General features: G+C 32.1%; 1 pseudogene; it reads right to left on the reverse strand.

Annotated features, from left to right (window-relative positions):
* Positions 1 to 1,346: 1,346 nt before the first annotated feature.
* Positions 1,347 to 15,229, reverse strand: LOC149532729 (C4-beta,C20-epoxidase-like; annotated as a pseudogene).
* Positions 15,230 to 16,822: the final 1,593 nt, after the last annotated feature.

A 16,822-nucleotide genomic window follows, 5' to 3' on the forward strand; every position in this document is an offset into this window, starting at 1 on the left:
TCTTTGCTCTCTTTTATAGAATAATTCAGAGTTTGTTATGGTTATATTTTAAGAATCCTAAATATGCAAAATACAGCTTTGAAAAGGACCATTTTGAATACGTACCATTCTATCTACCAAGAGAAGCCTTGATTAAACAAGAGCTTTATTCAAGCACCAGTCCCTGCCTATTGTGAATAACATATGGAGTAAATTTTTTGAAGTGACCATTTTGAATACGTACCATTCTATCTACCAAGGGAAGCCTTGATTAAACAAGAGCTTTGTTCAAGCACCAGTCCCTGCCTATTGTGAGTAACATATGGAGTAAATTTTTTGAAGTGTTGTTTAAAAGAGAAACAAATAATTATTGTCACTGGCAATTGAAAATATTGATATTTAATTACTTATTAGTATTCAAATAAATATTTGATTGATTCAAAATGTCAAATTCAAACTAACATTTTCAAGCAATATCAATGTTTTAAACTTTTAAAAAAATTGTAAATATTTTTCATCTCTTTTGACTATTTATTGGAAATAAAATAATAAAATTCATGTAATAAAGAAAAATAATTGTAAATAGATATTCTAAAAGTAATAAATGATTTTCATGAGTAAAAATGTTGATCAAAATTAGAACAATGTTATATTGAATAACAAATAGATATGTTAACTCTATATAGAACAATTATTGGTTATAACATTTCAAATGATAAAATAAAGTTTATAGTATGGAAGGACTTTTGTGTGAATTCAAGAAAACATAAAAGTCATGCTATATTCACATAAGCTAACATAAGCTCATTCGTTATGGAATAGTTTTAGTTAGGACAATGAAAAAATCTACATAATAAATGGACAAATAAGATATAAACAAATTTATAATTTCCATAGCAATTATTTTGAAAATTTTCCTTTATTACTACTTGGAATTAGAAATTTCAAAATAAAATACAATTTTACGATTTTCTTTACATAGAACTTATTTGATTAATAAGAAATGATAGTTTGTTGAATAAAATTGTCACATCAAAAGTATAATAGATCTAAAAATATAAAATGAAAAAAATAAAATAAACTTTTTGATTTCAAAAAATTGATTTAATAACTTCAATTCACTGTCTGAAAACTAGTTGCAAAATTTGTTGTGGCCTTTTCTTACTTTTCCTCTTGAGACGAGCTATGATGAGCTATGTTTTTTAGTAAGAACTGGCATCTACAAGTATGTTCATACTAGAATGTATGAGTGGTAAACATGTAGTAACATGGTTTTCCTTACTGAACGACAATGAGAGTAACATACCTGACTATTTAAAAAATAAATCTTACTTGAGAGTTGAAATGGCAAGAAATCAGTCTCACCTTCAGATCACCATCTTAATTTCTTTATAATAGGCTTTGTGCTTCCCATAGGGAAACAATTTGTATAGGTTTCTCCTAGTCCACAAACTCATGAGTGCCTCTATCACTATTTTGTTTGGGAAGAAGGAAAATTACGGTAGTGACACATGCTGAGGATTTCTTGTCTATCATGACTCTGTGCATTCCACTCTGAATGTGGGTATTGCTCCATGTCTTAATGGAATCACCTGTCAAAAGCTACAAAGGAGTTGTGATGAGTCTTCAACCCCACCCACTTGCTTGCTTTGGCCTTGATCTCAATCCCACCACTGTTATCTTGGCATATGACTATAATAAAATTGTGGTTTGTATAGGCTCCCAATCCACCTCTTGCTTTCTTGGGCAAGTCACAGTAGTTCACACGAAGGGGCCCCAAAAATTGTGATTCATAGCAATTGCTTACCCCCAAAGATCTTAAATATTACTTTTACGATATCATTTGTGAGTTCCTCAATGCAATAAGTGTGTGCCTCTATAAATTCGCTGAAAAAATGAAACACGAGGACTCATAAGATTCTAGAACATAGAACATATTTAATGCATAGGAAAATTTCACTTGATCAATGTTTTCTTTTTTAATAATTCATTTCTCTATTGGTCATGGAAAGTATGTTGATAAAAAAATACATAATGAAATTCAGAAATTGTTCACATTAATCTTGATTGTGGAAAATATAGCCTACATCATTTTTTGATTGTATATTTATGTTATTAAATATTATAGGTTTATGTTTCATCTCTTAATTATGATAATAAATCATATGATATGGGCTAAAAATTGGAAAATAATTTATATGAACTAGAAAAACAATTCATCTACCCAATCTAGAATCATGAGTGATAAAATTTAATTGTGGAAGTATCATAAGATCAATGAAAGAAATCTGCAGACTAGATTTTAGGGTTTCTTTATGGCCACAAGTCTTTGGCATACTTTTTTATTACGTTGGGATTAGGGGCGACATTGAGAAGGAGAACCACTAAAAAAAGGGCAGCATAGACATTGAGGGAATGTACCTAAATTCTTCTTCATAGGAGAAATTGCCACTTCTAAATGTCTTATGAGATAAATTGAGGACATGGACAAAGTGACCAGAGGGATCACAAATAACACCATACTAGTTGTACAATAGATGAAGGATGACTTTGTATAAGGATGACTTTATACAAGGAAGGAGGCAGGAAATAACTCAAATTTTCTTCTATGCATATAGATAAGTAAAGATTACCTTCAATCTATGAACATATTTAAAAAGTGGGGAGAGCTGTGAAATAAGGAATGCTAGCCATGTCCATAGCTCAATGAAACAAAAACAAACCAAAGAAGGCATCCTCTTCAGAGGGAAATTAATGATGATTTTTAATTTCATAACATTTGGCTCCAATCTTAGATAGTTGGTTCCTTCAAAACTAGCTTATGTAATTAAATTTGAAACCAACAATCAAAATTGACTTTCTGAAGAGATGGGTAAGCAATATCTTCAAGAAGAAAAATGAACAAAAACTTGGAGCAGACGTGAAATGAAATTGATCTAGAATTTGAATGCAAGTAATGGAAAAATATATAAACTCATGCCAAAATAATTAGGGCATATTAAAAATCTTCCAAGTAAAAAAGAAGTCTCTGCTCTAGAGAGAAGTGGCTTACAGTAGTACCAACCATTTGTAAATGGAAAAAATCTGAAAATTCAAAATGTGAGGAGATTACAAACAACAAAGAAAATTTATAAAAAACAATAGAATGTTTCTAATTTTTTTTTTCTTCAGCATTACCACATTCGCAGCCTACACAACATGTAGAAAGATAGCAAAGATAGGTGGTGTGCACATGAATTGTTGTGATATTCAATGGAATGTTTATAGAGTGCCAGTTGTCAATGTTTTAAGTTATTCTATTTTTTTTTTCTGATTTCTTCACCTAAAATGAATAAGATTGCCTGAAAAAAAAGCCCATATCCAATGGGAAAAAAAAAAACAAAAATAAAGAGTTACAATTTAATAGGAAAATTGGTACAAACTTTAGGATAAATTATAGTTTTAGATTAAGGTAAAAGCAGGTTTTGAAGGGGCTCCAAAACCCTTTTCATTAGATTAGGTTTTAAAGCAGGTTTTAGATTAGGATAAATTATAGTTGTTGCCATTCTGAAAACTAAATTAATATGGAAAAGGCATACAAAAACTATAGTCTCCTGCCTTACAGCACGAACTAATAATTTGTTTGTCATTTGAACTCAAGCTTGTGAATTATTCATCTTAAATATGTATTCGTATGTTGAGTAAAAATATTTTTACTTGAAATCTTATGGTGACAATCCATTTAATACTTTAACAATTGTTAATTTATTTAGCAATGCTCAAGGTGGTTGATTATGTCTTCTTGATCTATGGTGTAATTCATATTAGATTTTTTTATTGCAAAAGATAGTTTTGCAAAGGACCTTTTGGAAGATAGACTTTATCTTCAAAAACATCTTATGGTCGCAAATATAAAATATTCATTCCTTAATTGTGGACTCATCTCATGCTTTGAATTCTTTGGGTGAAGTTTTGCAAATATAGGAAAACTAGATATACCCCTTTACACTCAAAACTGGGGGTTTTGATTTATTCAAACTTGATTTTATATTTTTAGAGATCCTCAATTATTATTTTTATTTTGAGGCTTCTTGCAAGGGTTTGGGGATAGTAGGGTCAAAGTCAACATGCCTCGTGGGGTTTGAGAGCAATGCCCTTAGTGCACCCATTGTTGTAATTTAGGGTAGGGTCCTCACCACCAAGCCTAAATTGAGATATTCACAACCACACATACCTCTGAAATGAAGGGTAGGTGATCTAATCATGCAAACTACATATCAAACCTTCTCCTATTCTACTTGGCTTGCATTAGGGGGATTGATAGTTTATTCAACTTTAAGCCAATGGAGGTAGGCAAGAGTTGCATACAAAGTACTTTGGAATGATGCATTCTCCTTATTGATTTGTTATGGTATGGGGGTTTTGAGTTATTCAAACTTGATTTTATATTTTTAGAGATCCTCAATTATTATTTGTATTTTGAGGCTTCTTGCAAGGGTTTGGGGATAGTAGGGTCAAAGTCAACATGCCTCGTGGGGTTTGAGAGCAATGCCCTTAGTGCACCCATTGTTGTAATTTAGGGTAGGGTCCTCACCACCAAGCCTAAATTGAGATATTCACAACCACACATACCTCTGAAATGAAGGGTAGGTGATCTAATCATGCAAACTACATATCAAACCTTCTCCTATTCTACTTGGCTTGCATTAGGGGGATTGATAGTTTATTCAACTTTAAGCCAATGGAGGTAGGCAAGAGTTGCATACAAAGTACTTTGGAATGATGCATTCTCCTTATTGATTTGTTATGGTATGGGGGTTTTGAGTTATTCAAACTTGATTTTATATTTTTAGAGATCCTCAATTATTATTTGTATTTTGAGGCTTCTTGCAAGGGTTTGGGGATAGTAGGGTCAAAGTCAACATGCCTCGTGGGGTTTGAGAGCAATGCCCTTAGTGCACCCATTGTTGTAATTTAGGGTAGGGTCCTCACCACCAAGACAAATTGAAATATTCACAACCACACATACCTTTGAAATGAAGGATAGGTGATCTAATCATGCAAACTACATATCAAACCTTCTCCTATTCTACTTGGCTTGCATTAGGGGGATTGATAGTTTATTCAACTTTAAGCCAATGGAGGTAGGCAAGAGTTGCATACAAAGTACTTTGGAATGATGCATTCTCCTTATTGATTTGTTATGGTATGCAATAACACTTGGCAATTTTGCAACAATCAAAATAAACATAGAGCCACAAATTTGGACAAGAGAGTCAGAATGGAACTCGTCATCAAAATTTGTGCTGAAATTGTTGCGACTAGTTCACTTAGAGCCATTGTTTTGGTAGAGTGACAAATGATCTTATCTATTGATTTAGAACCAACATGTTGCACTGATGCGTCATTTGAAAAAAACTCCAAAAACATGCTAGACTAATTTGCTACCTACGTACTATGTGAGAAAGTTGGAAGCGTCCTCATCATTGTTTTAGAATCTAAATCTTCTTGTCCACCTTTTCTACATATGCAACAACTTACCTATGGATTTATGATTCTACACATGAAGGAGAAAAAATATTAGTTAGATCTTAGGAGGATTCAAATTTGCCTCCAAAATAATGTTTGTAAAAACTATGAATTTGAAGTAAAGGATGTTGATTCACAATGGTATAAATTCTCCGATGAATTTCCCTCGTCTTGAAGCCTTCATGAAATGTAATTGATACTATAAAAGGAACTCTTGTATGCTTCTAGTCATGGAGAAAGCATAAGAACTCAATCATGCTCTCCTTCAATGCTTGAATGTCCTTTGCTATGTTAGAAATCATTGGAAGTCTAGCCCAATTCTTGATGAGATAGAGGACTTGTGATGTGTGGATATGCAAATGAAGGGGATGCTCCTTTTATACTAAACCTCAAGGAAATGTGTGGAACCATGCAATAGGCTGTCATGGATAATATTTTCCTACTCATCAAAATTTAACAATTGAAATAGTACAAAATGGGCCCTTTTTGATTGGACATTGGCGCTTAGCACACTAGTCTAGGAGGACTATGGTGCCTACTATTCGAGTTTGCTGGGATCAGGGAGCCTAGCACCATATTCTACTAGGACTAGAGTGCTAGGCATCCTACTCTAGTCCTAGAGGGCTAGATTAGAGGCCGAGGGAACCAAAAGAATATTATGTACATAGAGTTGGGCTTTAGGATGAACAAGATCTATCAAATTAGTGGGCACAAAAACAAGGACATTAAGGTGAAGGCTAGGAGAGCATGTAAATGTATTGGGATACATTTGATGACACTACAACCTTCAAAATAACAAATCTTGGCATACACAATTTTCTTTATTTCTTAAATGCAAAATAAAATAAAATTTTAGACCGGCCAAGGGATCTCAATTGATAGTATTAAACTATAACCTTTTTACATTAAGCAATTAAAAAATATAACGGACAAAAGAAAAATTAATTTCCAAAACATGACTAACACATTTGCATGTTTTAGGGATACTAATAATTGGGAATTTGTACCAAGATTATTACTAGCACTTGCACCTGAAGGAGCAAGGGGTATGTCGATAGCCTATACATATATTTTTATCAAACATTTAATATGATATGAAAGGTATATAAACAAAGAAAAATAAATTAAATATTGTTAAATTGACATAGCCAATTTATAAATATTATAATAATTAGTTTCATTCAATATAAACACAATGTAATAAATATTAAATACAATATAAATATGGTAAACACCATTAGTAATAGTTGACATTGGATATATGTTAATATGCATCAATCGGAGAAAATTGCATCGCATCACTACAAGGGGCATCATTTCACCATACCTATTACACAACAAATTTATACATTAGGGAAAGATGATATTGAATTGCTTAAATGTAGCCCATTTACAAATCAATGAAGTAAACATATATAGAGTCACATATATTAAGGGAAAGTATAAACCACATCACATCACCACAAGGAGCATCTTTGCACCATACCTGTTACACAACAACTGTGTGCATTAGGGAAATATGATATTGAATTTCTTAAATAAAAACAAGTTAAAAATAAATGAATTTAACATAGAATTACATACATTAAGCGAAAGTATGATACTTTGTACGTCTTTGCTCTATAGTGAGAGTTGTTGCAATCATGATTCTTCCTTTATTATGGTAATGGTATGTGGATTATTTTTCATTTAACAATATCGTTCAAAGGAGAATGGTGGCTCTATACGAAGGTTGTCTAGTGATTTAACCCTTGATATAGTTGTAAAAGTCAAACCTCGTCATTCTGTTGTACCAATATCAACTATTGTTTTCTGAAGTGTTGGTCCTTGGGATTTATGTATTGTGAGTGCCCATGACATGGATACTGGTATTTTTCTACGATTAACCAAGGTTATAGGCATAATAAGTGAAATTTTTAGGTCATCTTGGTCCCAAGGTGGACCACTATAATTATCAAATCACACAACCACATATAGAGATAGTTTTGGGAGTTTACAACCTAATGTATACAAAACATCTACCATCTCCCCAAGTGATCCATTTACCAAGCTTGTTTGAATCCAAAGGTTTATCGTTAACATTGTTCGTTGGCCTTTACATAGCAAGAGTTCTTTTGGAAGTTGATTGACATCAACATTGGGGTTTGGTTGAAAGTGTGTTTTTGTTGCAATACCAAGTGCAACATGAAGATTAAGTAATTTTAGCATTTTTTTTATTGTGTAGCCCAACTAAATTGTTTCTAGAGTAAAGGTGAATTGGCTAGTCAAATGCAATTTGTTCAAAAACACGTAGTATTTTGTTTGTATGTTTCATTAGTAATTCCCAATCAAGTTCATTCGATTCTGCATTGCACATGTTTTGCAACATGTGACAAAAAGCAATCTGTATTTGAGTGTCACCTTGTTGACAAAATATGGTAGTCAATGTGATTTAACCATTGTGAATAGCTCCCAAAGGTATTTGAAATTTGAGTGTGATACATAGATTTGTTTATCCAGGTTAGGGGGCAGTTGGGCTAAGTCACCAACAAGAATTATAGATGTACCTCCAAAGCACATGTTTTGTTGATGGGTGAAAGCTTCTCACAATCTACTACCTATTTTTAAAATAAGTTCTGGTCCTAGAAGCTAAACTCATCAATAAGGAGTTCTTTCAGATCTCTCATCTCTTCTTGAAAGACTAATAGAGATTTTCCATGTAGTGGGTACATTTCTTGTATTGGTGTTTAATTTTTCTATAGCTTCTAGTAGTACCTTAATGAAGTTTTCAATCCTTTCAAATGTCTCATTAGTTTGTTCTATAAATTTCCTTATTTCTTGGGCTAGTTCCCTTGCCATCATTCTTTAAGGTGTGATGATGCATTGACTAACAAGTTCCATAGGATAGTAGGATTATGCTCTAATACCACTATAATGCCCCACTCCTAAAGACAAGATTGCCTATAGAAATTATGAGCAACATAGACTATTAAATTCAATTATAGTAATTGATCTCTAGCAATGCCAACATTTCTATGCGTCCTTAAGGATTCATTCAATCGAGATTTCTAACCCTCTTGGAGGATCTCCTATGTCATGAGGAATGAACCTCTATTATTCAACCTCCCTTCTTGAAACTACCTTTCAAGTTGAGATTCATAATCCTTTGCAAAGACCCCCCATGTTCCATAGGACTATCCTCGATTAGTCAACCATCTTGAAGGGAGTACCTTTTAGTTCAATTGGGTGGGTTTTCAAGCTCACTACAATTCTCATATTATAGTCTATCACTATTTCTGACAATTCTTGATCTTAATATTCAAATCCAATTTAGTTCCATGATCTTAATTTATTAGAAGCTTATCATTACTAATTACCCTATGGGTCCCTATATATCATTTAGAAGAAAAAATATTTAAACAATATCAACATAAGTAGTGGTTAAAGGTGTAATAGATAAACTTTTTGGGTCATCTTGGTCCCAAGGTGGACCACTGTAATTATTAAACCTAACAACCACATACAGAGGTAGTTCTGTGGGTTTACAACCTGATGTATACAAAATGTCTACCACCTCCCCAAGTGATCCATTTACCAGGCATGTTTGAATCCAAATGTTTGTCGTTAACATTGTTTGTTGGCCTTTACATATCAAGAGTTCTTTAGGAAGTTGATCAACATCAATATTGGGGTTTGGTTGAAGGTGTGCTTTTGTTGCAATACTAAGTACAACATGACGATCAATTAATTTTAGCATTTTTTATTATGTATCCCAACTATATGCAAGCACACAAATTTAAATTTGCCAAAAATATATTACTTTTTAACATGGGTGTAGATAGCCATAATGATGGAAGTATGATTATGTACTTGTAGTATTAGAGATGAAGAGAAAAGGTATATTTAAGCACTCTTGTTTTTTATACCATCAATTTTCTTGACTAAGGAAGCATTTTGTCTAAATGCAAGCGTAAACCTTTAATTACACCAAATATATAGTATTTTTAATATACTTGAAAATAACATCAACATTGGTGATCGTCAACTTCAAGCAACCTTGAGTGGCACTTGAGTAATATACAACTAAGATAGTGAAGAGGAATTGTTTCAAACATCCTTTCTTGATTACCACCTCTTCATTAATTTTTGCATCTTCATTGAATTGGAGTATATATAATTCATGTGCGGACATACCTAGAAGGTAGGTAGCAAGTTCATTAAAAGAAACAACCCAAAGTGTGCATGTATGATCCACTAGCTTTAGTTGAAATATGTACCTATAAATACAATCTGCAAATGTGTCTTTGCACTTTGCACAAGTCCATGTTTCATCAACATTTTGAACAACCTTCTTTTTACATTTTTTACCATTCGAGCGAGGGGGGCAAGATGGATAGTAAACTAAATTTGTTTTTATAAATTGAATTGTTTTCTTTACAATGTAGTGAAAAGGTTGGGAGACATTCATAGATTGTTCCTCAATTTCAGCTATTGTTTTCCTTTAGATTTGTAGGGGCACATCTATAGCTTGTGTCGATAGTGATAAAATATCCTTCCCATATAGATCAATCCATAACCCTAGTTTTGTTGCCTCTCATATGTGTGGGTTTATGAAGAGTTGAGTACTAGCCAAAGTACTTATGACCTTTCCATTATATTCAGTGGATTTTCCAAATTTAACTGCAAGGACAACAACATCATGCAAATAGTACATTTATTGGAGTCGTGTCCCCTCTTTCTGAGTCGATGGTCCCCATTAAGTTAGATTTATAGTAGATGAAGACATATCCATCAATTTGACACTCCTAAGAACTTTTGTATCATCACAACCTCTGTATTATGGTACATGGATCAACAAAAATAACTATTCCAATTACGTCAACAAGGGAATCATTCTATGCATGCATAATTTCATCAAAAGGGGTGAAAGAATTTTGATGTCTTGGAATTGCAAGGTCATCATCTATGAGAGAAACCCTTGAATTGTCTTCCAAACAATTTAAAGCTGGCTATTACCTTTTTTGTAGAACCTATTTGTTGTCTTAACAACATTACCTTAGATGGTATATATATCCCACTTGGATATACAAGTAATAAAGATCTACAATCTTGTTGAAGCAAGTGATGTGTACCTCAATTTTCTCACAATCTATAATATCAAAAGAGAAGACTTTTCCTTCTCCATTTTGGGTCTTAAAAAGTGAATCTATTTTTTCATGGTAATACGCCCTTTTATAAGCCACCTTGTTTTATATTGACTCAAGTTTCTAATTGGATTAATAGTAGGATTTATTTCTTTATTCTTTAAAGATGATGTTTTCCTAGGCCTCATGGTTTCGGAAGGGAGTTTTGAAGCATCTTCCTTTTTAAGGACATTTTTCGATTGAGAACCTAAGTCTATTACATGTAATTCTAGGCCTTGTTCCTTGCATAAATAGATGGGTTCACCAATAATATGATGACACAAGCAAGTGATGTCTATTTTAGAAACAAAAAATCACCTACAAGAGCATATTGAGTTCAAGTATTATATATCATAACATATCACAAAAAATGGAGCAAAAATTGATTTTGTTATTACAAGTAGACATTATTGGATAATCTTATAGAAGAACCTTCATAGATTTGCAAATAGTAGGGTAACTATACCCCTTAAGTAACACCATGGCCCCTTTATGATTTCTCCCAAGCCCACAAAATCGTTATGTTTCTTTGGAATTGTTGTTTTTTTGTTTAAAAACTCCATCAAAGAGGTCCATTTTGTATCAAGGCATCACTTTGTGGTTTGGTCCCAAATCAACAATGTCTGCGACTTCAAGGTGTGGTTGTAATTGTAGGTTCCCATAATTAATCATTGTAATTGCATATTTAGTTAAAGGGGGCATTTTAACTGGAAGAATGTAATTGATATCTATAAATGAGACATCACATGCATTACAATTATCATCTTGCAAATCTATGATATTACTATGTATCATTCATTTTAATTTGTATACATCATACTATGTTTGTTATTGTATTCATATATGCACACTAGAGATATATCTTTATATCTAATTATGAATGCCAAACCTTTTTTCTTAGTGAGTCAATGAATTGTAGATTTAGACATCGACAAGCAATAATATTGTGTGAAGAATACCTTATTGTGATTTTTTTTTATGGCATTTAACACTAGTTATTTTTCTTTGGAAGACACCTATGCATGCAACAAAAGATTTGACATTAACCAAGATATTTTTCAAGATAATGAAACTAGTTGTATTGACAAAATAGAGCACTTGTTGGAACACGAACATGGTAGTTAATAGCAATGTAAAATTCAATATGATAAAAATATGATACTGATGAAACAAATCAAATTGTGCCAAAAAATATAAAGAGAACAAAATCAAAGGTTACGATGATAATGCAAATCAAAATACAAGATCTTTTACGCAATCAATTTGCAATTCATATTTTTCTAGTAATATGAAGACACTAATAAACCAACAATATATATAAAACCATAAGGAATAATATAAAAAATTAATGTAGAATTACAACTATATTTTATACATTATCCTACATTCAATTCTCAATTCATGTTTTATAATAATATGAGTCTATGCAATCTCATAAAATACTTGGCAATTTCTTCGGAAAAGAAACCTACTTTCTATTTCAAGGGAAGTGAATCTAAATCTCCAGCCTGATAACACTCCAATACATAATAAGATTTCCACTCTTTCGCAATGGAAATACAAAGTGGGGAGAAGCGGATCATCCAACATTTGCAGCAAAGTTGTAACGCGTTCTTCACCCATCTCACAATACTATTACCAATCGTCCACATCTCAAAGCACACAAGAAAAACCATTCTTGGATATAGACCACTAATCTCAAATACCAAACATTCACATGATTTTGGGGCATATGATTGGGGCCTTAATGATATTCACCATGCAACACAAAGATTTGGGTACTCAAAGGAAGGATGTTCACAATTTCCATGCAACATGAGAGGAGAAAAAGCTTAAATGCCATATCTACAGAGCAAGGTGTAAGAGAGTGAAATTATGAATGTCATAGAAAAATACCAATATGATACAATTTCTAGAAAAGATGCCTTGAGATGGAGTTAAAGGCATTCAACCCTCAAAAGATCAAACACAAAAGACATCAGAAAATCGATGTAGAGAAATGAGTCTTTGAGACATTTTCAGGGTTAAGAATTGAAAAGAGCAATGAAACATACTCATGGTTTTGAAGTTCTTTCAATTTCAGAGATTTGTAACCATTTTTTATACATCCTCTATTAATGTGTATCATAATAGCTTTTCTTTATGGTGGGTCTTTTAGCAGTCCCTTTCTTTGCATTTGTTGTTGTGAAGATTTCTATTATTTATGGTTGATTTGGTTTTCTTTTATTATTTAATCAACAAGAACTAGCTTCTAGCATTGCTCATTATTGAAATCATATGGTATCTACAATATCCCAAATAATCTCCCTCAAATTTGATATTACTTTCCATCATCTTATTCCTTGGCATATAACATATTAAATTATCTTTTAGCAATTAGATTAGTTGTATATAGTTTCACAATAGTTTTTTGAGGTGTTTCATTAAATCACACTTCTTTCAAAACAACTCTTGATTTAGATTTACTTGGAAAATTATGTTTACATATCTTGAGAAATTAGGCACTTAATTGGTTTTATTGTTACTTTCATTCCTTTAAAGTCATTATTTTTTGGATTAATAATTCATGATATCATTAGTTTGAAAGAGATACAATGAAACAATGCTTGATTATTTTCTTATATATTGTTGACATCAAAATGCTATTTTACCTAACATGTCTATCATTATATCCTAATCACAAAACTTACTTAAGTTTACTTAAGATACACATAGGTTGTATGAATATTTCTAATCAACATTCAAAAGTAAGACACACTTTGTACAATCAATAGTAAATATATACTCTATACACTTCATGACATAATATGCAACATCTCCTCAATATCTTAATAATGGCTTAAAACATCTCCTCAATATCTTAACAATGGCTTAAACTTCATTATTTCCCAAGCCTCTTCTAAATTTCTTTTCATTCTATAATAAAAGTATATTAATTTAAGAATAACAAAATTTAACTATTTCAAGTTAACCATGTTTAATTATTTTTCGTATCTCTTAAGTTTCCTTTCATATATTTAGATTAAATGTCTAATAAAATAATTTATGTGAACAATCATATTATATACACTTGCACCTTACAAATATGACATTAGACAATAAATATATTTATGAAGCGAAAGCAATTTCCCTAAACATGGGAAAGAACGAAAAATCTAAAGATCTGACAATGATATAAGATCAAATCACAAACTATATTTTTTAGTCATTTTAATAACTAATGATATCGTCACACCATAGCTAGCAAGGTTTTTTGGACTTCAAAAAGCAACAATCCTTAGACAAATCCTTAACATAAGCATTTAATGCACTCTAGAAGATTAGAAGCACGTGCTCTAGAAAGTTTATGTAATCCTTTAAAGGCTTGAGAGCCCTTAAACAAATGTTTGCCTAAAATTTAAGAAAGAAACATTTTCAACAAGGAATTGAAACACGCCCCCTCAAACAATTATTTAATATCTTTCTTCTAAGAGTCAGAATCCCTGATGCAAATATTTATAAAAACATAGAAACATTCTCGAGAAAGATTATCATCACAAATCAACAAGGAAGCTTATGAAAAAAATTGAATTATGAGACGTAGAAGGAGATAGCATGAAAGTAATGTTTCTCCAAAGGATTTGGGCATATCCTTAAGAAACCTATTGAAATTTTCAGAGTTGAGTGGTTTTAAGCGAATCTTTTGAGAAAACACATGGACTCCAATACATCCTTAAGCAAATCTATCCATAAATTTTAGGATTAGTTATCCACGAGCAGATGTTCTGAAAAAATACACATGAAAGAAAACTATAGAACAATGCTACATAAAATGAAAAATGTGAAGATTGCCGATTAGACATTTGAACCTACAAATGTGAAACTATCGAGCTCCTATGACAATCATGGTGAAATTACAAAACAACTTCAGAAGTTACATGATCTGATTGAATGGGCTAAAGGATCAATGTACTATTTATGAAAAATTACAGTAAAATTTCATGAATTATTATTGAGGAAGAAAGAATAGACAACTGTGCACATCCTTTTCCCCAAAAAACTCAAATCAATTTGTTTTTTGTTTTTTCCTGTCAGTAGGAAATTTTTTTGAGTAAAATAGGGGCTACTACTATTGCCTTTCTATTTACAAGTTCATCATGGCATATTATAATTTCCATATTTTGTTAATTCTCACGACTGCATGAGACATTTTTTTCTTAGGCATTAGGCATTTCACTACACAAAGCCTAAGGAGTGCCCTGTTCTGCTTCATATCTTCTCTTCCCCTCACATGCATTTCTTTCATTTGATCTCAACTCAAGAGATTCATCATTGTAGATTTCCCTCCACTTCTTCACCAATGTCTTTATATCTTCCCTCTCCATGTTTTCTTCCTTCCCGGTAAACCCACACAGTTTTTAACCCTGCACATTCATCAAAATTCAATTTAAATTATTTTTTCAAAGAGTGAGGGAAAAAATAGAAAACGAACAGGGTTGCGATCTCTTACCTAAGATGTGTAGGATTTCAGTGCGGATGACTTCCTCTACACTCTGGTGAGAAGAGAGTAGCAAGAAAAACCATGTGAGAGCAACAAACATGGTATCCCTCCTAGTGGATTGGTGAGTGCATGCTGGTTTAACTATTTTCTTTGGCAGATTTGAGAGCCTTTTCATTTCATACTTTTAAGATTAATAAAGTTTTCATGAGATCAGAGTCGCCATTAATGGCACCTGATGCTTCAAGTACCATCCCTACACTGCCCGTGTTGGAGCAACCGCATAAGGAGACCTATAGATTAGATCTTTTAGAGGAGTTGTTCGGAGGAGTGAAAGAGGCTTGCGGTGAAGGGAAATCTCTTGACAGGAGCTGGTGCTATCCTGTTTTGGCTTCTTGGCTTTATGCTGCCCATGCCTGCATTGCACTTCAGCCCTCTGCGCTGCCACCCCTTTCTAGAAAATAAACAATAAGCTAAATTCTAAATGCTTATGGATTGTTTCCCTCTTCTGGATCCTCTTGGGCGATAAAGACATCCCAACTACACTGGTAGATAATAGCCACAACCATTATGAGAAATTTGGTCTTCACATAATCCTCTCTGTGACCACAAACATCCTCCTCTATAAATCGCATGAAAAAGAAATGAGCATAAAGATTTGTTTTGATTGCATATTTCGTATTTCTCCCTATTCATATCTATGAAAGATTTCATCTGATTGTATTTGAGTTAAAGATATTTATAGAAACATCCACAATGAATTAATTTTTAAATCTTATAGATATGTTGAAGATCTCTTGATATATATAAAGATATGCATATGTAAAATCTTGAAATAAATATGGTGGGTGAACAAGATTGAATAGATATGCATAATAAATATGGTTGGCAATCATGATTGAAACAAGATATCCATTGATCCACAATTTTCAATAGATAAAACCACAAATGGTATCTGGTTTACTTGAACAGGCAGGTTTGGACAAAATGTCCACCTATAATAGCCTATCGGCTAATTATAATTATGGCTAGGATTATGATTACAATCTTAATTTAAAAAATAGATAGGGTGAGGGTTACAATATCATTTTTGTGCTTTAACTAACTACAGTGACAATATTCTCTCTCTCTCTCTCACACACACATGTATATATATCTATATGCGTATATGTATACATGTATATATATACATGTATATATATATACATATAAATATGTATATATACATATACATACATACATATACATATATACATATATACAGATATATTGTTGAGACATAGTAGCTTCAGTCAGATATTAGGGTGATGAATTTCATACAAACCCTTAAAGATAATACTATCACCCTCATATCAAAATCAAAACTCTATGCATTGTGAAATCCATACTAAGAGATTTTTATTATATCTATCCTCTCTTAATATAGATCAAATATGATCGTATGAGTTTATAAAGAAAATTAAATCATGATCATACATGCTATTGTTGAGTCTCTTTATGGATCATGCAAATGATCTATATAGCTCTAGCACATTGATGATTTGGCAGAAATTATATTTGGAAATGTATTAACAAACCATATTAAGGATCACATTTTGTAGTTGTTAAATATAAAGTCATTTCATGAGTGGACATGAGACATGTCCTCTTATGACATGCATCTTTGAGGCCATATTGATACCTAGTTGTTCAAACG

The sequence above is a fragment of the Cupressus sempervirens genome, chromosome 10, assembly GCF_028749045.1.
Source record: "Cupressus sempervirens isolate cs-2001-9-10 chromosome 10, ASM2874904v1, whole genome shotgun sequence".
NCBI lineage: Eukaryota > Viridiplantae > Streptophyta > Pinopsida > Cupressales > Cupressaceae > Cupressus > Cupressus sempervirens.